This window comes from Neolamprologus multifasciatus, chromosome 10, assembly GCF_963576455.1.
Source record: "Neolamprologus multifasciatus chromosome 10, fNeoMul1.2, whole genome shotgun sequence".
NCBI classification, from domain to species: Eukaryota; Metazoa; Chordata; class Actinopteri; order Cichliformes; family Cichlidae; genus Neolamprologus; species Neolamprologus multifasciatus.
The window spans coordinates 21,402,869-21,427,687 of NC_140448.1; the positions used below are offsets into that span (position 1 = coordinate 21,402,869).

The window sequence follows — 24,819 nt, forward strand, 5'->3', positions numbered from 1 at the left end:
TCATTACACATAAATATAGGATCTTGGGGGTGGGCACGCTACACGGAATCCCAATTACCATCAGGGTGTACACCTCACCCCCGGCGTCGTTGCCCACCTCTCAATTTTAAATACACGTAGACATTGAGGGCTAGCAGGAGGGACTATGCGCTTACCTGCTGCTCTCTGGCAGGTAGCTCCATGCCCTCCTGGGTTTTAAACGCACCTTAGAACACACATACATCAACACTACAATGAGCGGGTGGAGGGAGGTTAGGAGTCTTCTCTCACCCTCGTTCTCTGCTTTCTGCTGGAGCAGGGGGGCTAGGAGGAGGAGTTGGCCGTCCGACTGGGGTCCGGAGTGTGGGGCCTCCCTGCTGCTGCGGAGTCGGGGCGGTCTGCTTCTCCCCACTGCAGGGAAAAGGGTAACACAACCTGGGTCTGGGTGCAGTTCCCCCCTCCAGGGGCAAGGGTACCTAGACCCGGTTCGTAGAGTACGCTTGGGGAGTGTGATTGTGTGTACAGCGTCTCTTTATGTCTGTCTCCACGTTGGTTGAGTGTGGAGTAAGTGCATATGAGAGCATGAGGGTGGGAATGGATGTTTGTATCTGTGTGTGCCTGTATGTCTGTGTCTGTATGTCAGGTTGGGTATCAGATGCCACCTCTCTGAGGACAGCTCAGGCCCTCCAAGGTTTGGAGGCCTATCTCCCCCCACCACTTCCCCTGCCGGGGGCGGACTCCCTCAGACGTCGGTGCGTTGGTGGTTCTTTGTGTCCGGGGGTGGGCGTCCGGGTACACACCGGCTCACTCCTTGGCGGCTGCTTATCGGGGCCTGGAGCCTGGGGCTCGCTTGGGCCACTTCGGAGGTGGGGTGCCCCCGGCCTCTCGGCCTGGGGCTCGGTCACTCAGGCACAGCTGGCTGCCGGCGGAGCTCACGGGCACGTCACTGCAGCCCCCCCTGGCTTCTGCTCCGTGGCTGCTGGGTGACCCCTCATCTGGGACTCTCCTCAGCTCTTTCTGGGACAGTGGCGCGGCTGCCCCTCTGTTGGTCTTCCTTGGTCTCTTGTGTTCTGGGGCCTCTGGATGTCTGGGGTTTTGATCTCCTCCATACCTGCTTCATGCCCTGGAGGACGGGGCAGTGGCCCCCCACACCCTCTAGCAGATCATTACATGAGGGAACCTTTTAAGAAAACAAGCGCGTCCATGCTCACAGGTGTACACACGGGTGATCACACACACAAACTACACCCTTTTTGGCTCCTACCTCAATGCACACTGTGCTGTCGATCTTACGTGCTGCACAATAATGTTTAATATTTAGTATTTACTGTCATATTCCCATATATCATTGTGATGTGGTTTATTGTATTACTCTCGTTTTCTTCTGCTTGTTTTCTTTTTTCTTTCTCAACAGGTGATCCAGGTGATCGATATATGTATTTTTTTTTTTTTTTTTTTTTTCTTCTGCTTATTCTGTTGGTTTTTGTTTTTTGCCCTTCTCCCCCGTCCCTCTTCTCAACTGTTTTTCTTCCCCTCTTTCTTTCTCCCTTTTCTTTCCCCCAGTCAAGTCTGTCCCGTATTCAGCAAGTGAAAATAAAATAAAGAATAAAAGGTGAATCAAATGGACCATTACGGCAAAGCTGGGATGGTCAATTTGGTAAAGAAAATCCGTTGGGCATCTTTCTTCGCCTTTAGACAATAATTCTGATGGCAAAAGAACCAAACGGGACAGGCAAAAAAAAAAAAAAAAAAAAAAAAAAAAAAAAAAAAAAAAAAGAAATATTAGTGCCTTCTTTAAGCTTCCAGTTCTGCTAGATTTAGATAAGAATGGTAGTAGGATGTTGGTTTTATTAATACAGTGCAGGTGTCAGAGTAACACCAGAAGAACAGCTCGTGCATCTGCTTACTGTGCAACCAAGGAAAGTATTAATCATGTCACTCCCCGTCATACCTTGTGAGACCTCGCTCTGATATTGTGCTGCAAAGTCTCCCGTGCATTTATGAGTATCTAAGTAGGAGTGAGAAAATGTGAGACTGGGTTACTGGTTACCATTCTGTTTGAACATGAATGATTTCTGATGCTTAATTAAAAACCAACCCTGAAAATGCGGAACATATTGTCCCATGACTTCTTGCTTCAGTCCACCAATGAATCATTTTTAAAGATAGAATTTGCTGGAGTTGAAAATATAGCACATGGAAACAAAACCAGTAGATATATGGTTACGGCAAGAGAGGAGGAGATTATATCGGTGTCCCCTGTCTCTCCACATCAGAGAACAGCTTTTTCCACACCTCTGTTATCTCTCACAATCCTTCATATTAACTTTGGTCATCCTTTAGCTTCTCTTTCATCTTACATGCTAGGCAAAGCTGGAAAGACAAATATATTATTTTACAAAGTTTGGGAGAAAAATGTACAATCTAACAATTTTCACAATTACATAACACAAAAGTCCTTACAGCAAGATTTTTCAGCTTGAAACAGTTTTCTCACTGAGTGCCTGCAAAAATCTACAATAAATATTTCATACTATAAGAAGATATTGCTATTCCGTGCTTTAAAAAATTTAAGCTTTACAACATAATACTGTACACTGTGTTGTTGCCATAATACCTTTTTAATAGCTAGAAAAAACACACTTTCTAATGATAAATGTCTGCATGTGCTCTAAGTTAATAAGTAATTTGCATGTCTTTGTGAAAGTTATCTAAATCCACTCTTTCTGTTTTTTCTTGAGCATTTTTTGTCAATATTTACTTTCACCTTAAATGCAAATTGAAGGTATTGATGCTGCATTCATCATTTCCTCAAAGAGCCTGAAGAAGGGGTACTCTTGGTCATGGCATCTAAGTGCTAGCACGACCTTAATGTTTTAAACATCACAAACCCAAAACAGTCAGTGTTAACAAAAGTGGAATTACAATCACAAAACCTTTAAATTATTGATTTGAGTTTAAACATTTAGAGTCTTTGCACTCAGCAGCTTAGAGCTGTCCACGATCAGAGTCTATGCCTCCCTGTGTTCTTACATTACACCTACTTATTAATTACATTACACTGACTGAGTGCCTAATGAGGTTGTTGGCCTTGATGCAACATGATTTTGCACAGATGAACTGTGTGTGGATTCAAGCACCAGAGCAAAACTTAGTCAATAATAATAATAAATAAATAAAAATATTGTACTTTTAGTTTGCACAATAGCTTACTGTCACTATTTCTTTCGTCAAAGACATCGGCATGTCTAGTATCCAGACATATTCACAAAGAGGAGTACACCTCTGTACATATTTCTACAGCAAACAAAACAAACAAAAACACTTTGGCTTTATTCAGTTATTCCCCAAGTGTCTGGACAATCACAGATTTATTTTTATAATATAATTTTGCCTCTACATACTTGATTTCACTTCAAAAATGTGATTATTTTTAGCTTTACTTCAAGGCGTTCATCAGAAGTGCTGCAGAAACTGTTGAGGAATTACTGCTGTTTTTGTACATAATCCCCAATTTTGTAAGGCTCAAAAGTAATTTGACAAACTAATGTAATTTTAAACCCAAGGATTGGTTTTAATACTTGGATGAAAGTCCTTTGCAGTCAGTTACTTGAGAACTCAGCAAATACCAGGCTTCCTTTATTGATGCTACTCCAGACCTTTTTTTTGCAGCCACCTGCTGCTTGTTTGTGGGTTTCTCTGCCTTCAGTTTTGTCTTAACCAACTGTAAAACATGCTCTGTTGGGCTGACATCAGGTAACTGACCTGGCAGCTAAAGAACTGAGAAAACTTTGGGTTACTTTTGCAGCGTACACATCATCAATTTTCTATCATCAGCCACGTCATCAATAAACACTAGTGGTCCGGTTCCTCTGGCAGCCATACATAATATTATATAGCCATAACACTGCCTCCACTATGTGCGACAGATCATGTGGTATGCTTCAGAGCATAAGCTGTTTCTTTCCTTTTCCGTGTTTTTCTCTTCCCATCATTCTGGTACAAGTTTGACTTGGTTTCATCTGTCCAAAGAATAGTGGTTTCCACCTTGTTTCAATTGCACTGTTTGACGGTACACTCTGACAAGGAAGCAACTACTGGTGGCTTGTGGATGTTCTTGACTAGATGCTACGAAGCTGTTTTTCTTAACAAATGAAATTGACCTTGTTTACTTGTCTTCTTTTGGTGTATCTAAGCTGACCAGTGAAGACCTTCTTTTTGGCCTCTTCTATAGTTTCTATCTTTCTGTAGGTTTAGTTTGGTTTTATCATGCTGTGCTTGTAATCAAAACTGGCTGTAGCTACAAAACAGTTTAAACAATGCTTTTGTAAATCTCTTTGATTTAAAGCTGAAAGTCTGCACTTCAATCATATCTTGATTATTGGATTTATAATCCACTGTGGTGGTTTGAAGTATTACGGACCCGACTTCATAATACGGAAAACAGCCAGGATTACTTTGAAGACCTCTTTAGTGACAGTTGTGTAAGACCTGCGTGTGCAAATTTAGCAGTTCTCACAGCAAGACTTTTTTATATGAATCTTTCTCAAGTGGAAAATCTGCTTGTTTTCCAGCAGTGTTATATTAGCTTTTTATGAGGTAATATAGCGGAAAATGCTTTAGTTGGGGAAAGCCGCGGGCTGCCTGTCTGTCTGACAGAGGCTAGTAACTGTCAAGTTAAATTAATATCACAACGGAAACTTTTGCATGACAAGCCTATCTTATCACACAGTAAGGACAGACATGCACCAGTTTCAAAATGCAGTGATTATGGGTACTTCAAGTTGTTCTACACATTATAGTTACAACGGTAACATCACATTTCTAATGCATTCTGTTTAGCATAATCTTTCAAAAAAAGCATAACTGCAATAGTGTTGATGTCTCTTTTAGAATGAGCCCAAACTACAAGGGAAAAGCTGTATGTGACAGAATTTCTTTTTTTCTCAATATGTAGGAAAACATAACTTTGAGAGAATTTTCACTGCTGTGACTTTACAGTAAAGTCAACATTATTTTTTTTTCTAAAGAAAGGTAAACTTTCAGAATAGACAAAAGCAAATAAAAGATGCACTTCATTGCATAACTACAGGTGCAGCGCATATTGTATCCTCTAAGATTTTCTGTGTTTAGTGAAGTGTTTCAACACAGAATACCCAAATGTATCAGTCTCATACGTATTTTATGCTGTGGGCAAACCAAGCTTTGTGAATATTTCACTGTCCTGTTACGCTTCAGTGTTGTATTTGTCAGGTTCTCAGACAGACTTTTTGAAACTTTCAGAGTCATGGTGCAATTTCCAGTTGCTCCTCAAGGTCCCTGGAGCTCTCAATTCCCCGTTTTCCTCCTGATTCGCACCACCTTATTAAATACGGGTCTTGAAGGCAACAGGGAACAAAGTTTGACAGGGGAAAGAAATGACTGGCATCTATGTTCTTCTTACCTCCCCCAGCTCTCCTACTTTTTTCTACATCTTATAGTTGCTCCTTCTCCAAGCTCTTCTCTCTCGTTCTTCTCTCCTCTTTATTCCTCACCTCTCGGATTTCTCGTATTCTCTCTCTTGGTCCATACTGTCCTTCATGGGCAATTTACCAAGACTGACATTCATTCACCTTTCAGCCCTTGAACGTTCAACACCATTTTTAACACAGAAACCTCAAAGGTGGAAAACCCAGAGAAGGAAAGAATGAAAGAGAACTAGAAAGCAAGAATGAAAGAGTTTGACCTCAAAAGCATTAAATTTGGTTTTGCAGGGTGGACTGGAGAGATGGAGGTGTACGGTACCATGGAAGGTTATATGTGTGATCCTGTGACATGGCTAGAATTGTAAAAAGTCTCTTGTGCCACATTCTGAGACTCAAGCACAGACCCTTGGTCTTAACAACCCTGTCATTCAAAATTTGGTCTATTAGACAGACTGGACTGAAAGTTCAAGTACACTTGCAGCCATTTCAATAACAGTCTACATGTGCCACATGTGAAAAATATTCACTTTCGTGAGTCGCCCCTATTGGTTTCAGCTTCAGTCTACGCAGCCCTGTAAAAATCAGCCGCCTCTGCCACTGCTTACAAGACTTAAGTAGATCCCGTTCATAGCTTAAAGTTGCAAAACTACATGTCAGATTCAATTATTTGTAAATCAGTATGCAAATGTTTGCCAATCTACTTAATGCATCAGCATGTTTAGTTTGACAAATGCTTGGCAGAATAAGTGATCGCAGCTTATGCCAAGCTAAGGCATAAATATTTATGAAAGTACCTGTAGCCAAGGAGAATGTTATACAGACCTAGTCAACTTTGCCTTTATTCACACTTCAACTCCTTTAGCCTGCAGACTTGTAACAAAACTTCCTTGTTATTTTGTCAGCCCAAAATTCCCTACATGGAACAATAAAAGGGTCAGCTCTAACTTGCTTGTCAAGAAATCAGACTTTCCTCTCAGACTATGTTAATCAGTTGCTTTTAGTTGTGCTATTTTTCAGATGCAGTTAAATTTAAACTGATGTTTGGATGCTGCAGGGAAAGAGCTGTACAATCAAATAAAACCAAAGGAAGGGAAAGATGTAACTAGGTGAGACAAGATAGCTCGAGACAAGACAGGGTGATGCAAAAACAGAGGATGGGAAAGGACAGAACATGTGAGACGTGATGAAACTAGATGTACATTAGGACGGTACCCCGGAAGGTAATGCTGAGGTAACATAAAAGTAATTTCAATATTAATGTTATCTGTCAAATACCAGCCAGGTTACATGGCTTAAAACAATCAATACAAAGATTACCATATAAACTAACAGATTACCTGCATCTGCAATGGCCTGAAGGATATGTGTAGAGCATTGTTTTGTTTTCAGTCTTTGCTGTCTTGGTAATTACACTTATCTACTATCACCTATTTTTGGCTAATCATGGTTATATTGTCTTCAGGACGTATTAGTTTGGATGTGTAAAATATGCCTCTGCACATGGTCTAGTAGACAAGTGAGAGTTCTGTAATCAAACTGTATTATTGCAGCACTCTAGAGTTATTAGGTCATTACCTAATACTTTCCCCCATCTAATAGCTTTTCTCTTATCTTTTCTCCCTTTGCTTGTGTATTCTGTTTCATGTGACAAAAGCCTCGCTGTCTCTGTGTTCTTGCTCACTAAGACTCGCACACATCTGCCTTCCAGCCACACATTAACACGTATCCCAGGACAACATGTTGAGGCAGACATTTGATGCTGATAACACAGGCACTGACGCTGGCTGTGTCAAAAATTAATATTCTTTTTTTTAATGTGTTTGACGTACTCCATTTCGATCTCTCGTAAACTCCAGATAGAAAGGTATAGAGGGAATGACAACAATGTTATTATTTGCTAAATGCCAATTTTCTTACAAAATCAAGTCTTGTGGTAGAAGTTTGGGCTTTTGGTTGTAATCCAAGTAGGAAATACAGAATTTTACAAGGTTGGTTCTGGATTACAAAACCTGCCGACCAGTGTTGGTCAAGTTACTTGAAAAAAGTAATCAGTAACTAATTACTGATTACCTCCCCAAAAAAGTAATCCCGTTACTTTACTGATTACTTATTTTCAAAAGTAATTAATTACTTAGTTACTTAGTTACTTTTTAAAAACATGATTTACAACCTGAATAGGTGATAAAGCGATAGATCTTTCAGCCCAATTCTACTTTTTCTACATAATCCATCATACAAAATGTAATCAAATGGAAAAGTCTCTTTTTAAAACTTGTTTTATTAGTTTTAATCTTTTAACTTTATGCATCAAGCAAAAATTTAATTATATGCACCATTCTCTGACTTGAAGAAATTAGTTTAACATTTAAACCTATTTTCTGCACATTCCAGCACAGAAAATAAAATATTTTTTGTGTGTTTACACTCAGTCTTTCAAATAGATGCAAGTAAAACACAGCAGAAAATAAATAAAGTCAAAGACTAGCGGTCCTGTTGCTCTATTTTTACCTGTAAAGCAGGAGTGGGGTAGGCGGAGGTTTACACTGGTGCAGGTGTGCCGCAGCGGTCAGTGGAAGAATCCGCGAGTTTCTCTGTGAGTTTTCCATCACGTCGTAGCTACTCGGAGCTTGCTCGGAAGTTTAGGGTTTTTTTTCGCTGTAAAAATAAGTTTTCTTTTTACAGTTACAAGTAACGCGTTACTGCCCATCTCTGCTGCCGACTCACTCAACCGAAACTAACCGTAACCACCAATCACAGCAGAATGTCCCTCCAGCTGCAGGTACTTTAATGTAATGTGCTCCTAGGAATGCTCATACACTCCAGAGGCCTGTACATTTCTCAGGAATAAAGGCTAAATGAATTTGGATTACATGTTATTCGGTGCATTGAGTTACTTATCAAAGAAAGACTGTATCACTAAGGAACATATTCTAGCAATGCTCCATAATCGTTAAACACGATCATTCAAATTGGCTTTCAGACTTTTCTTCTTCTTTTTCTTTTTCTCGTATATTGCATACATTTGAGAGAATTTATTTGAATAATGGCCAGTCGACCACTTCGAAATGTACCAAACTGAAGACAACTGATCCTGTTGTGTAATACTGCAGCAGAAATTGAAAGGTTTTAATGCTTAGGACTTTGAAGCTTTTGAGTGCTGAGACATTACAGCAAAACTATTAATCCCCAACAGTTAGCTGATCAGAGTCAAATGGACTAGTTGGTCCATATTTAAAATAAAGGAGAGAGAGACAGAGATAGCATTGTTTCATGAATTGTGACCCCCTTTTAACTGAACAATGTACATCATTAAAACTCCTTTCAAATGTGGCTTCAAAGGGTTACAGGATTTTTACCCAATCTATACTGACCAAACTAATGTAGCTGTGCATCAGCTCTTTTATTTAGCCATTTCTCCATACAATTCTAATGCTACACTCCACAGTTTAAGTTTGTGTGTTTGTCAAAACACACCGTCCTTTCCTTTCGACTCATGCCTGAGTCATTTTATCACCTTGTGATGGAGTTAGTAGGGAACCAGCAAGTCAGCAGGAGACACCATATTGCGATATCTTTTAGCTAAAAATGTGAAACATGGCATGATTTGATATAAATGTCCTTGTATATCGTGGGTTTGAGGTTATAGCATGTGGATCACCTCCTTGTCCAGCTGAGCTGATGTACACTGACTGACACATTGTCCTCCACACTCTTCCATCTCGGTCTTTTTGTCTCTGCCTAATGAAGTGTGAGCACTAATGACGTTACCTAATACCCCAGACTTAGTGTCACTCCTCACTGCTCCTCTCTGAGAGGTTACTCCAGGTTTCGCTGTAAGTGCTGTAAATTTACTTAAGCAGTGCATTAGTGTGTGTGTGTGTGTGTGAGCATGCAGAAGCAAGCCCGTGTGACTGTGGTGCTTCTTTTTTGTCAAATAAGCACAAAGGTTTTGAAGTATTTGCTTGTCCGATGGCCCATGCATCAGAGTTGTCCTGCCCTGGTAAGTATTCCCTGTGGATGGAGGTTTATTTAAAAATATAGGTGGATCAAAATCTGAATTTCAGCACAGGATAAGACAGTGTTATAATTCATTGCTAGGTTTCAAAATGTTATGTCTTTGTGTATGATAATTAAGTCTTATTAGAGAAACTTCTACAACGTTACATCTTCAGGTCAATTTCTGTACAACAATTACATTTCTGTGGAGCTTTTTCCTCAGAGCAATGTAAGAGCCACACAAAAGTCATCTTCTCTGTAGCTTTTCTAGTTTTATTTCTGGTTTTCATCACTTATTTCTGTTTCATTACCACGTTGGCAAGTATTTTGTGAAAGCTTTGTAGATAAGTAGGCAGATTATTGGTAACCAAGGGAACCTGATAGGCAAGGAAGTTTTTGGTGCAGCTCAGTATATCTCTTTGCAAACAATTCCTTGCTAATGACGAACAAAAAAAACTCTTACCAACTGATCACAAAATATTTTGTAGTTGCCAGATAGTTGTGGACATGTCTACACACCTAGAATGAGGACTAACTTAGATGTTTTAGATTGGCTTTTTATGTGCAGGTACATTTAGCTAACTCCATTTTCTGCAAGTTATGAATCATTTGCTTAGTTTGCAAAATGCTGCATGGTAACTGTCTTCTATTGTTCAGAAACCTATCAGAAAGGTACAAATGTAAAACAAACATCCAAAAGGCCATCAAGAATGTAAATCTTGTAAGAAGTAATTATCTTATTTCAAAACATCATACAATTCATTTATACATCTCTGAAAATAAATGTTTACCAGAACCAAGCTCTGTAGTTTATGATGCCAGTTAGGATGATTTTAGTTTACCTGAAAAATCAACTTAGCTTTTACTGATATGAAGTTATAAAAGGAAATCTTTGTATATTTTCCTCATATCCTTTTTAAGGTTCAATCAGACCCTTTTAGCTTGTGCACAATCCCATAGTGGTATGATGTTGTACAGCTACAATGAGGGTCTAAGTGAACTACCTGAGGCTTGGTAATATCCATGCAGTGTAATGCCAACAATAACCTTGTACAAAGTTCAAAGAAATCAATTTAAGCATTATAATTCTATGTGTTTTTTTTTTTAAACTTCTGCTGCTGTTTTTTTTTTTAGCCCTGCTCTAATAAAGGTGCTAATAATCTAAATACCACAAATATCTGTCTGCATGTGATCTGAGCGATTATTGACATAAATGCAGGAGTCTTCAGGATGTAAGAAAATGTAACTGAATATGAAACAGTCTGCAAAGAGACTGAGAGTGCTTCAGTTCTCAAACAGACATCAAAGCGCAAGTTTGCATGCACTCCCACATGACCACACACACACACACACACACGCACGCACGCACGCACGCACGCACGCACGCACCCTCTCTCTGTCTCTCTGTCTCTCTGTGGTAATGCAGACAATGTATTTCTAATGGTACCATCCAGGCTGAGTAGGTAATTGTGATGAATTAGCATGCCGTGGCTGAAATTAGATTACAGACGACAGAGTTTTGCAGTGTCTGAGCGTTTGTGTGTGTCACTTTATGCCTCCTGCACTTCTGATTAGCCCCCAGTGAAAGAAAAGGTATTGACTCCTTTTGCTTTTATTCTAAATCAAGATTAATCTCACAATCTCATGCTGAATCACACTTCTGTTAGGGAGCCCCCAAGGGTCTCAGGGTCTCGGGTATATTTGGCCGTACTGTGAGAATATTGGTTTGCAGGTAAACACAAGGAGGGAAGGGTACACATAGTGCAGAGAAGTTTTGCAGTTTTGTTCCTTTGTGGTTTTTGCACAAAATACTAGACCAAAGTAAGGTCATTCCTTTCTTACATATTTTTTATTAAGACACAAACATAGGAATTAATACATAGAATGCTTTATACTGGACATCACTTAATATCAAAAACAGGACTGTTGATATTTTGTACAGTCAGTTGTTAAATTGAAAAACTATTAATTAAAAGAAACCAGAAGGAAATAAAACTTTTGATTTTTGCATTTTTATCCACGATGTTCTGCTTTTATGAATACAAAAATTAAATATTTTAGTCAAAACCTCTATAAATAAATGAATAAGATACATTATACAATATGCACAATTTGCACTTGAGAATCATCTTTAAGCAGTCTCTGCAGCCTATAGGCTCATAGTGTCCTGAACACCAAATATTTGCACACTTTAGAAATTAATCAGTGCGAGGCCAATAACTGAGTGTGAATATTAACTGTAAGATCAGGACTTTTTCACAGCGATGAATCCAAACCATCCAAACCATCCATTCACTTCTGCTCTCCCTGAATGAATCCAAACCATATAGACATATATCAATGACTCATCTCGTGTTGCGGCCGAGCTCTTCTCAGAATCTTTTCTTGGCTGAAGGTGTCTTTGCTCTGCAACATGAAGTTTTAGAACAGTATTACTCTCATCCTCAATCTTCCTTGTGGTATTGTGTTTAGAGCCGAACCATAGCACCGTAGCTAGCACGTCATTAAATGTCAGCTTGTCCAAATTCATTAACCCCCCAAACGTCGATGATCTTTAGTTTTACATCTCTATTTATGTCTAAAATTATAGCCATGTTGTGTGTTTTATTTTATTTTTTTTAGAAATACATCAAGATCATGATATTTAGATGGAAATTAGCCAGCTAACTTCCTGCTAAATTCCAACTTTGCTAAACTTTGTAAATCCTCTATTTTATGGATGCTAGGGAAACTTCATGTTAACACAAGCCACACCTCTCATATTATTGGAGTTTAATGAATTTGGACATTTTTAACTCTCAGTTTGTTTGAATTTATTTCTGACTGTTCTGTGGACAGGGTAAACATCTCAGCTAGTTTCTCTCACTAATTTTTTTTAATTTATTTTTTTTAAAGCAAGATATTCACACTTCACACTTCTTCTTAAAAGCCTGAAAATTTTTGGAGCAGTGCCACAGCAATTTGCCATGTATCATAGACTCAAACCAACCACCTGAGCACCTTCATTTGAGGACTGTTGCTAATTTTGTTTAATGCTGGGTAGAATTTATACAGAATTACATGCTAACTAAAGTTTGAAAAAGTAACACTAACTTAAAAAAGTCTTAACATGGAAAACTGTTATAGCTGTAATTGTAACAATACATTAGAAACTCAATAAATAAGCCACAGAAACATATTTTATGTATTCTATACTATCTTAGTTTCATGCAGTGCACATTTGCAGGCCTAGTATTTTGCCTTAGGTCATCAATGAGAGATGGACAAGAACTTGACATTGAATTCTGAAAATAATTGCATCTCTGATCTTGGCGGTGGAAGCATTTTTCAATGTTATCTACTATATGTTAGTGGAATGGCATACAGTAGACAGGAAATGTGATCTTCTGCTCCTGTTTCTCATCCTTACCTTTTTTCTTTGCTTTTTTAATCTCCTGGGCTCAGTGAGGAGTAGTCTCTGTTATTGGGCATCCATCTACCCTTAATAATTGTGTGGCTATTACAGCTGAAGGAACAGCTTGCTAAAATTGGTTATGATGGAATAAACAAATTTTGTTGAGTCACATGAAGGAAAGGCAAAAAAAGCAAATTAGAATTTACATATACATGCTCAGATGTTTTCCATACAGTTTAAAGTAGCACATATGATGCATAATACAGTTTAGTGAGAATATAACATATTTTATAATTGCACATTTTCTGTGATCTTTGGCTTGCTCAACACGTTATGCAGTATACAGGTAAAACACAGTCCATGTACTAATTCAATGTCTATAATGTTATAGATTTGTTTTGTCACATTGGCTTTATTACTGTTTATAGTTTCTGTATTCTGTAACAGAAAACTAGAATAAGTGTTGTGTAACACACAGAGATATGCACATAATTCACTAACAGGGTACTAAATTATCCAGGACTGCCAGAACAGCATTCTTGTTTATCCCCAAAGGAGGGAACAGCTTTTTCTTTTTAAACAGATAAGTCCTGTGTGTTTGTATGCTGGTTCACTGGCTACTATTCATCATCGAACCACATAGTTAGCACTGACTGAATGGTAACGCAGTCCTGCCTGGCCAGGCCACTATACTTACAGCTTTGTTGCTGCAGGAGAAACATCTGGGTAAAGCCTTTCATGTAAGGAAATAGCCCTTTTTCACAGGTTACATTCTGACATGTCTTAATAGGTGAAACAAATTTGGTGTTCTAGTAAATCTGACCCGTGTTAAATAGTATGCAGTAGTTAACATTGTCATAGCAGTTAATCCAAACCACAAAACAACATATTTATTGCTAATATGTGTTGTGCATGGGCATTTTGGCTGAAGTTTTGTCCATTTTTGGTGTTTTCTTCTGTATGATGGTGTTTATCCCTGCTCCTCAATACAACTTTTACTGAGAACAGTTTAACCTTAACAACAGCTCGCTGGTAACCTGGGAAGCTACAAAGGTACCGGCTACGCTTATTTAGGATGCAACAGCGCTAAACGTTCCCAGGCGTCCCTAATAGTTGTTGGGACTTCTTGATAACGCAATTGTGACAGTAGTTTTCAAAACTCCTAAAAAATGTTTTTTATGCATTGCTATTCACACTTTCTATCCTGGATCAACAGTTTTTTTTCTTATTTTCCCTGTCTTACATCAACTGGACAAAACAAGCAATTTGAAGATGTTGCCCTGGGCTTGAAAATGCCATCTGGGAGAAATATGGCAGACATTATTCATTCTTTTGTCATGTTTTGTAGGCCAAATAACTCATTAATCATGGTAAAAAATGATTATTTATGGTCTTACAGTAGTGCAAACCTGCTCAAGGGCGAAGACATAAGTCAAAATTTCTGTATAAAATATTCATTGTGTATTTATTTATTATGCATCATGTATTTATTTCAGAACAATATCGTTATCAGTTTTAGATTTAGATTTTTGTGAATTTATCTCACCCTTATTTTGTATACAAACTTGATTACTTCTGCTCTTTTGAAAGATTCATTGTCTGACACAAATTTATAGAAACTCGGCGTTATCAAAAGTCACTGAAGGAATGGTGTGGTACTGGTAGTGACCATAATTTGATATTACCTCCCTGGTTACACCTGGTGATGCAAATTATAATTTGGACAGTAAGATCATTTATTGACACACAAGTCAAAGTTAATAATATCACCCCAAATAATGACTCAGTGTACTTTAAACACTCACACTTCACTCAGTGACATGCAAATTAGTTTACAAATTTTATGTAATGTGTTTTTTCTGATATTTTGTTTGACAATCGGTCTCTGTCCATTAAACTGAAACTACGCGCAGTCTGCCAAATATGAGCACCATAAAGTACGTTTATAATAATCAAGTAACAAAGAATGCTCCAGAATTGAGAACTGTTTGTCACGATCCTGGGTCTTATGACCCAGTGTTTTGAGTTTTAGTTCTTTTGATGTTTATAGTGTTTGTTTAAGCTTATTAGGTTTCTTATGTTCATTTGCTTATTAGCTCCCTCTTGTGTTTTCAACCCCTGTGACGTCTCCCTTGCCCTTCGTGTGTTTCATGTCTGTGTGTCTTATGTTGTCATGTCTGCCTCTCATGTTTCCTGTTTTATCTTGAAGAGATCTTGTGTTCCTGTGTTCATCGTGTTTAGTTTTACTCTTCCACTGTGACATCGTTATGTTCATGTGTGTCAGCTGTCCCCCATGTGTTCCCACTTCTCTCATTAGCCTCCTGTGTGTATTTAGTCTGTGCGTTCTCATTCAGTCTTTGTCGGATCGTCTGTGTTGTTCCCATGTCAAGTCCTGCGTTCAGGTTTTCATATATATATATAGAGATATGCGCTCATCTTCATTGCCATGTTTAGAGTTTTGTTTGTTTTTCTGCCAGGGTTTTTCATAGTTCGTGCTTCCTTTCTAGTTTACCCAGTTTAGGTTATTGCTTAGTTTGCATTGTTTTTGCCCTTTTATTTTGTACTGTTCTGTCTGCCTTAATCAACAGCTCATCAGTTAAGTTTGAGTTTTAGAATGTCTGCACCTGGGTCCACTCTTCACACTCCACGCAGTTTGCCTCGGCAAACTGTGACACTGTTGAGTGGTTTGCATTTTTTAGAGAGATGTTTAATGTTAATCCTCTGTACTTCAGGGATTTTAGTGATTTATTTCTATTAAAGTTGTAAAAACTGTAGCAGAACTTAGTGTGAAAAAGAAACAGTGAATAGGGCAAGGGGTACATTTGCTGGTGAAAACATTTCTGTCCGCTGTGCTAATTAACATGACATTGAATGCTATTTCTGTCTACCTTTGTGGGTGACCATTAATTGCAATGAATAGAAAGCCACAGTGCTTCAAAAAACAAAGGCTACACACTAATTAGGTAATTTCTCTGGTTATGTGTAGCAGTGTGTATTTTGGATTTTGGTCTTATGAGATCATAGGTCTTTGGTGAATATTATCAATGCATGCCAAGCAATTAGAAATATGGAAAAAAATGCAGTTTCTTTAATATAGTGTTACCTTAATCTGGTCAATGGGATATCTGAACTTCATAGAAAATATCTGTTAACTTGACTGAAGCATAAAATCCATATTTCAAGCTGTCAGTCAGTTCAAAGATTCTTGCAAAAACTTGCATATCTCTACTATGTATTTTTGCTCAGTGTTATTCTAACTTTGTCTGTGCACTTTTTAATTTGGTTCAGTCTATTCAATATAAAAATAATCAGTCAGGGATAATGTGCTGCACTCTCACGTTAAGCATTGCCAGACTTTGGTAATTCATTCTGCCATAAGGAGGCGCCCAGCAGGGCTCACTCAGCTTGATGGCTCCCTCCTTCTTTTCCTGCCCATCTGTTTTCACGGATAAATCCTCCCCTGCCAGGTTCAGTCACCATGAGGAATTCATAAAGACCTGACCCACACATATGGCCACTTTATTCGATGGCTATCATAACTGAACAGAACATAAATAAGTTGTGAATCTTTGCACACTTCTTCATGCTGAGATGATTAGGTGTAAGGTGACGGCTGCGCTTGCTTTTGGGCGGGCATAAGCTCTGAGTTGTAGAAAGATTTACCGTTACACCATCTCCTTGTTTCTTTGCCTCAAATGCAGTGCCATTTATTCAACATCAGGTTCAGATCTCTTTGTCAATTGTCAGGTCAATTACCCCACGCAAACATATATTTGCTAACGTGACCATGAAGGGCAGCACGGTGGTGCAGTGGTTAGCACTGTTGCCTCACAGCAAGAACTTCCTGAGTTCAATATCACCATCAGTCCAGAGACTTTCAGTGCGGAGTTTGCATGTTCCTCCTGTGTTTGCGGGGGTTCTCTCAGGGTACTCTGGCTTCCTCCCAAAGTCCAAAGACATGCAATTAGTAAGGTTAGGTCAACTGGAAATTCTAAATTGCCTACAGGTGCGAATATGAGTATGAATGGTTCTCTCTCTCTCTCTGTGTGTGTTAGCTCTGCAACAGACTGGTGACCTGTCCAGTGTGTACCCTGCCTCTCGCCCTAAGACAGTTGGGATAGGCTCTAGCCCAACCGCGACCCTGAATTGGATGAATGGACTGTGATGCTATAGTATTTGTCCTAGTAGAATGGACAAATGGGAGAATGCCCATTTCACTCTGCCACGAGGGTGAACAAAAGTACATCATTGCTGTCAATCAGAATTTTGTAGTCCACAACATCAAATGCTTCTTTTAACTATAGCAGTGCACGGGCAGAACATTTACCACTGTCTTATCTAATGAGGACAAAAACAATAGCTATAATTTTTATAGTGTTTAAGTGTGAACATAAAGACGACAGGAAATGGGAAAGCCAGCCCAAACAGGCAAACAAGCAAACTGAGTTCTTTTGATTAGTAGAAATAGTAGCGATCAAAATTGTAGTGATACAAGAATGACTGCGTGTATCACTGTAACTGTTACCTGCTGAAGATCAGGCTCAGGCTTCTTGGCTGGGGTTAGCATAAACTCAGCTTGCACAGCACTCTTCTCTACTTGAGTTGTGTTAGCATGCTGTCTTTGTAGATGCATACAAAGAGTTGATGCTGTGCAATCAACAGGTATTTCTGGCTTGGTTGCAATTAGCACTGTACCTTAGAATAATTGTCCTTTAGTGCAACAAGAATCAAAAGTATTGTTCATGTCTCTACTGCTCAAAGTGATGTCACACCCATTCTGCACATAACTCAAAAAGTTTTGTATCATTGCAACTGTATTTGTTAGTCTAGAAGCTACTTGTTTTACCAAGTTGTCTCTATATGCTTCTAAACAGTGGATTTGTGGTCTGGCAAAAAAAAGCTAAGAGGTAATTATTGAAAATGCAGGTAATCATTTGACATTCAGTATGTTAGAGGTCTTTAAAAACCCAGGCACGGCTGGATTAAGCATGCTTTTTTTGTCTCTTTATGCTAAATGATTTGAAACCAAATGGACTAAAAGGGGTTGTAAGCTTGTCTATCAGTGACCTTTAGATATTCCAGCAGCAATTTCTGAGGTTGAATTTGGAATGATATTTGGTTGCTTGTGTGCAACCTAACTAGAAGGACAAGTTATAAAGAGGCTCATCTTTCTTGCATTGCATTGAAGCCATAACCGCTCTTCAAGCAAGGACTCCTGTTTTGCACTTTTGCATGTTTGTATTTGGGTTTGGTAGCGGTTTTTGGTGGTGTTTTAAGCCAGTTTCTTTGAAAACAGACACGCAGCATAATTAGATTCATCCCTTGTGTTTTTTGGCTTCAGAATCTTTGAACTTCTCCCTTTTAAGATATCATTAAAGACGCGAGAATATAAACTTTCAAGGATTCCCTGAAGTACTCCCATGGACTGGGTGCACTAATGATATTCTTAAGTGAGTAAAGTTCAGTTAATTGTGCTTATGTTGATGCTTTTTACCTTACTTGGCGCTCTTGGGCTTTTCCATCCATCAGACCGTGCCTGCCCCTGAAGACCAGGTAGTTAGACATTATTTTGGATGTGAATACTTCCTTTCACACTAAGAATGCTGCCACAGCATGAAAGGAGCGAGAATTGACCTTGTGGATGTCACATCAGCTCAATCACACTGACTTAGCCCAGTTCCCCAGCTTCCTCCTGTAGCCTGACAGGAAACAGGAACGTAAGCTCACTCCCCCACCCCTACTGAAAATCCTAAGACTTGTGTCAGTTGCTTTTTCTGTCATTGCTTCCAAAAAGTCTGTGTGTGCATGCATTTCAGTGTAGGAGATTTGTGATGTCATTAAGAGAACTATGTCTTAGACTTGGATGTCATCCTGTACTTGTGGCTGTGTTCCTTCCTACCATGGCTCCTCATTTGTTTTTCACTGCCGTACAATTTATCAAGTGAACAGAACTTGTGATTTGGATGTGCAGAGCAGAGGGTGGTAGATTGTGATTGATTGATCTGTCCTTAATATGACAGCCATTATGTTTAGTCTGACAGCTCAGTATTAAAAGGTTACAATGGATGTAGCAGCTACTGAAGCAGTAGGGTTCTGCTACTTATACATTTTGTTCTGTTCTATAAGATTAATTTAGTAAAAATTAATATAAATATTAATTATAGGTATTTGACGCATGGCTTAAAGTGGCAGTGAACAAGTTGGGGAATAAAAATCATTTGTTACCTCAGCGTGAGCAGGTATACAGACCTGAACACTGAGAAATACTAAATTACACTGGAGTCCCCAAGTGTGAATGTCAGTTGTTCTCTGTTAAAGCCAGCAAACCAGAAACAGAGACCATTCGTATGTACCTTTGGAAACATTTTGGTTGCAGCAGTAAGGCACAGTGAACATCAGACTACTCACAGTAGCGAGCCGGCAAGTAGGCGCTGAGTGTTTGCAGACAGGTTATGGTATCTTGTCGGCAATAGCTATACTTTTTTGTGGCCAGTTTTCCCTTGTGACTACCAATTTTTTTTTCCAGCAACCTGTGCTTACCAGGGCATCACTGATTAGTCTCTAGACCAGCAAACACTTGCTAACCAGTCATGGAAAAATATCTTTCCCTAGCAAATTGTGGTTGTGCAGCCTCTACACTTGTGTGACTGAGGTCTTAGTCGCTGTACTCAAAATGTAAATCACATTCATTTAAATTAATTTAAATGTTCACTAAAGTTTTGACCTTTTAAAAATACTTGCCATTAAGGGCTTGATTACATGCAGAACTAAAAATGTAATCTACATGATACAGTGCCCTATATATAGGAGAAATATCCCACCCTCTGAAAGATCGAATTAATGAACACAGAAGTTCGATCAAGAGAAATGATCTAACCAGTCCTGTTGCAAGACATTTGAATGATAAACACCATACTTCACCTTTATTCTTTCTAGGCATTGATGCCCTTAAACTCACCCAAAGAGGTGGTAATATTAATTTTATCCAGAAAAATAGAGAAGCATTCTGGATATCCCGTTTTAAGAGTTTACATCCTAGAGGTGTGAATGACAATTTTTCTGTCAGTGAGTTTTTGTGAACTGTACCTTTTATGATTTTATTATTTTTAAACTGTTCTTTTGCCTTGTCTCTTATTTTCACATGGGTAACATTTATTTATTTATTTTATCAGCAAAAAAGAGAAGCATTCTAGACAACTCTTATGAGTCTGCATCCTAGAGGCATAAATGACCTTTTCACAAATGTGTGTGCGGTGTCTTTCCAATCTAACTCTTGTACTGACTTATTTTTTAATGCTTTTTTAATTCTCTTGTAATCATTTTACTATTTTTTTTTCATTCTTCTCATATGTATTATGTTAAGATAGGTGGGAAATATCCCCCCCACCGTTTTTATCATTAATGGTCTAGTCCAGTATTCACTTGGGCTGTGACTTAACCAATTAACCTATCAACCAATACCATCCTGTTATACGTCAGGTGGTTTACTTATGAAGGTGTGATTGGTTCATTTGAATTTTTTCCCCCTTTTTTCTGTGTTCTGTCCTTTATTTAAACACAAATTGGTTTATATGTTACTATGACCCTAATGAAGGCCACAAGCTGAAATGCATTACTCAGTTAATAAAGTTGTTCATCTCTACCTTTAGTATTGCTGGAGTTCCTGCATTGTTAGTAGCTTTTTTATATATCAATAGTGTTTTGCACTGGTCCAGACTGTTAGCAAATCTGGACTTATAACACGCCTAATTTTGTCTTACCCCTTCATGAACCGAAGGTTCACACAAGGGGTGGACCCAAACACCGACACCAAAACTCATAGTGTAACTATTTACAAGAGTCTTTATTAAGCAGCAGGAAACATTAGGGAATGTGATTCTGGTTAGATATGGCAATGGGGAAATGGCGACTGGAGCAGGGAAGGGTGGCCCTCGGAAACTGGATCGCAAAACAGGAGGTCATGGCGAGGGATGGAGGAACGAGAGGAATTCTGCTACGGATGGAGAAGGCAATATTGTTTGAGTAAGAAGCAGGTAACTGAGAAGAATTCGCTGATGAGTTTGTTTTCCTTACTTGCAGGTCTGTGCTTTGAAAGCTCTGAGGAGGTCCGTGAGAGTTTCCAGTTTATACCGCTGAGAGACTTGTGTTCTGCTTGTCAAACACATTTCATTGCAATGTTGACCCAGTGCTAACTTGCATACAGTAAATAAAGCTGAAACTGATTGCTTGCAGATGGATCCCAGATGAGGCGCTGGAAGCCCCACCCCTAAGGAATGGACAGAGGACCAACTGCCACAGGTGGAAAAAGCCCCAGACACTCCCACGGACCATGACATTCTTAGTGTGAAGGTAAAATTTTACATGGCTTCAATAAATACAAGGTGTATCAAAAATAATTTATTTCAGCTTTTAAATGATTGAAAGATTTTGTTTTGGAACACTAGGATTCGTGAATTTCATGTTGCTGGTAGGTAGCATAACGACAGCAGTGGCTGTAGTGACTCCAGACATGCTTGCAAAAGTATGGGACAGGCTTGGACATATGCTGTCTGTCCAGAGGGGGACACATTGAGGACTTGTTTAAATTCAGCCATGCATTTGATAATTTAACGCAAGCTTCTATGTCCATTACTTATAGCTATACCAAAGATAGCCTGAAATGAAATTATGATTCCTTTTGATGAACCCCGTATTCAAGAGGTATTTTCTAACAAAGTAAGCTGATTCTGAGGGGGTCGGATGGGAACTTTTTTCCCCAGTTTTGAATAATGTCATATGGAAGGGCTTAATTGTCAGTGGAGTTTCTGAAGATAGGCACTAGTTTGCTCTGTGATTGATTTGTGCTTTAGTATATTGGTCTACATTTTGCGATTCGGATACAGCCTTGGGATGCTGCCATTTTGGCAATGCTCCACGTATGATTGATTAATCTACGTTTGTGCCTTGTGTTCCAGCTGTCATGGTGGTTAATGTGTTTTGGTTATCATACCTACAGTGAGTCAGTGAATTTAATATTGATGAGGCTGTCCCTAAAATTGAGACTGAGAAAGAAAGATTGGAAACTCAACATACAGTACGGTGTACTGAATCAAGGTGGGGGAAAAAAAAAGGAACAGCATGATAAAAATACAAGGATGCACTGCCTCGCATTTATCAAGCATGCCAACTTAAAAGCAAAAAAAACATGATTTCGCAGTTGCTTAGATCTTTATTCAACACACTGAATAATATTGCTGGAGGAGTGAATGATTTACATTATTGTGCATGTGTGCAGTTTTTCCTGCTTCGAGGCAGATGCAGCACCAGCTGTTTGGAGGACCTCTGAAGTCTTTAGATGAAATTGAAAATATTGGATAGAAGACGAGAGTTTTGACAGAACAGGTGGTGGTAAGAAAGCCAGTTGACTCCGGGGTGAGATAAAGATGCAAAGACAGGAGACGTGCTCATTTTTGTAGAAGCAGAGAAATGTTCCATATCTGCGAAAAGATGTAAAACAATTTGTTGCAAGCCATCTGCAAATATTCATCTATGATCTATTAAAAACAAGACAAGAGTATGTTTTAGTGTACCTGTTGCTGTAGCTTTAACTGCTGCATTAAAATGAAGAAAATATGGATGATGGATACAAGATACCGCTTTGTTCTTCCTTGTTACTTTTTAAATATACAAACCTTTAAATTGTTTGGTTTTAGTTCTCAAATCCTTTCACTTCTGTCACTGAGTCTGTTTTAATGAAGCCTAGAACGAGAAGCATTGTAAGCATTTTTCAAAAGCAGACTTGGAGTGTTTCATCTCCTCTCAGAGAGCACTCAGCTATGTTTTCCACAAGGTTAACTGGTGAATTCACCCAAACAAACTGAGAATGAACATTTCTGGACATAGTGAATCATACTGTGAATCTGCTGTGACACAAAACCTAAAATTAAAAGACATCATTATCATTCGTTACAAGGGACATTACATATCCCTGAATATTGGTTCTTTATCAAGCTAAAAGCTATGACATTCCTTGAAGGGTCAAAGAAATACAGTATTTATTTTAAATTAAGTGACCTATCTGTTAGTGCTCACTTGCACTGCAAATAAAATGTATTTCTCCACTGGCTCAGTTGTTCTCATTTGGCTATAAAACTATCCACTGGTCCAAATAAAAGACACATCTGTCCAAAGAGAATCGTTTTAACGCTGTCATTAAGTCCTACAGTTCTTTAGCCTCTCTAAATGGGTGCTAGCTGGCTGCTTCTGGCTGGAAGTGGCAAGGGACTCATCCCAATTATTTCTCGGGACTGAAATAATTGGGATGCCATTAAACTGCCCTCAACAGTTGCTGTTAATAAAGCTCTGTTCAACAAAATACCCCAAAGACATTGTCTATTGGATAATTTATACCTCTGCTCTCACATAAACAAGATACCTTTAAATAAGTAATGGGCCACTAATTAGCTCCAGAACGTCACTCTTTTCAGCAAGGATGGTTGGTTTGAGGCTGATGATACACAATAGGGTAAAATAGAGAAGAAATGTGCGAGCCAGAATCTGACAGGCAGAGGAGTGATTGCAGTGGATGAGTAGATATTATGTCATGTATTTGATTCATCAGCGGGCTTAAAGGTTTTAACTTTATTATTTTAACAGTTATTAGATTCAGTAAAAATGATTTGCTGTAAGGTGAGTTTCAAAAAGGTATTCAACTCTGAATATCTTAAGTTTAGGATTTGGGAAAAGATAAATTTAATATATCCATGTAAATCGCTTCGGCAACTGACATAGAATGTACTTACATAACCCGAATAAGACAATATCAGCAGACGACATAATACTGTGCACCAGGCTTTAATTATAATCAGAATGTATCTAAACTAACATCTGGACTTCTTAAAGAAATCATTTACATTAGTGATGAATCACGTTATTAACATTGAGGGTTTTTTTTTTTGTTATTTGATCATTGTTTGTTTTTGTTATTTTTGTGGGGTTTTTTTGTGGTTTTTTTGTGTGTTTTTTTTGTTTTTTTTAAGACCTCTGCTTAAATATGGAAAAGCAACAAATGGAGCTTTACCTAGGTCTCCCCCCTCATGATCACACACCTGAAGCCCATTACACACCTGGTCGGAGTTGAGCTGGGCTGCTTAAGGCAGAAGCTTTCCTACTGTTGATGCCAGATAATTGCATCACACTATATAGTAAAGTTTGGCTTGTTGTGTCAACTGTATTGATAAGAATACTCTTTTGACTTACCTGGATATCCTGTGCTCGGATACCAAACGCTGGTGGATAAACTGTGCCAGAGACAACAGTAGCTAATATTGGAGAATTGGAGGAGGAAGGAAAGAGGTCAAGTGAAATCGTGCATGGACTGAAGGATTTGATAGAGCTATGCAGCAAGAGGACGATCACCAGCCTGTCCTGTTTGCACACAGCTTGATGTTCTGGCAAGGGACATTATTAACATCCTGAACTTTACTAGTGTGTCTCACACTTGTGTCCAGGTTAACACTTGAGCATGATGCAAATGCAAAACACCAGAAGTGGTAAAAAACATTCCTGTGTTTTCTTTATGTGAAAGATAAAACAACAGCCAATCCATGATTTTGACATGACACTGGGACATGCCCACCTGGAGGGCTGCTTATTTAAACTGAGGGAATAATTTACCTGACAGTGGAAAAAAAATTGGTCAATTTTAAATGGTAAATGGCTTGTATTTTTTATAGCACTTTACTTAGTCCCTATGGACCCCAAAGTGCTTTACACTACATTCAGTCATCCACCCATTCACACACTGGTGATGGCAAGCTACATTGTAGCCACAGCCACCCTGGGGCGCACTGACAGAGGCGAGGCTGCCGGACACTGGCGCCACCGGGCCCTCTGACCACCACCAGTAGGCAACGGGTGAAGTGTCTTGCCCAAGGACACAACGGCCGAGACTGTTGGAGCCGGGGCTCGAACCGGCAACCTTCCGATTACAAGACTCTTGAGCCA

The 24,819-nt window shown here is 38.9% G+C and overlaps 1 long non-coding RNA gene across 1 annotated transcript in view; it reads left to right on the top strand.

Annotated features, from left to right (window-relative positions):
* The first annotated feature begins 962 nt into the window (after positions 1-962).
* The window catches only part of LOC146510207 (uncharacterized), a 309,640-nt gene continuing 285,783 nt past the window's right edge, over positions 963-24,819 (top strand). The window contains exon 1 of the long non-coding RNA XR_014876416.1: positions 963-1,764. This is a non-coding gene — a long non-coding RNA (uncharacterized LOC146510207). The remainder of the gene's footprint in view (positions 1,765-24,819) is intronic.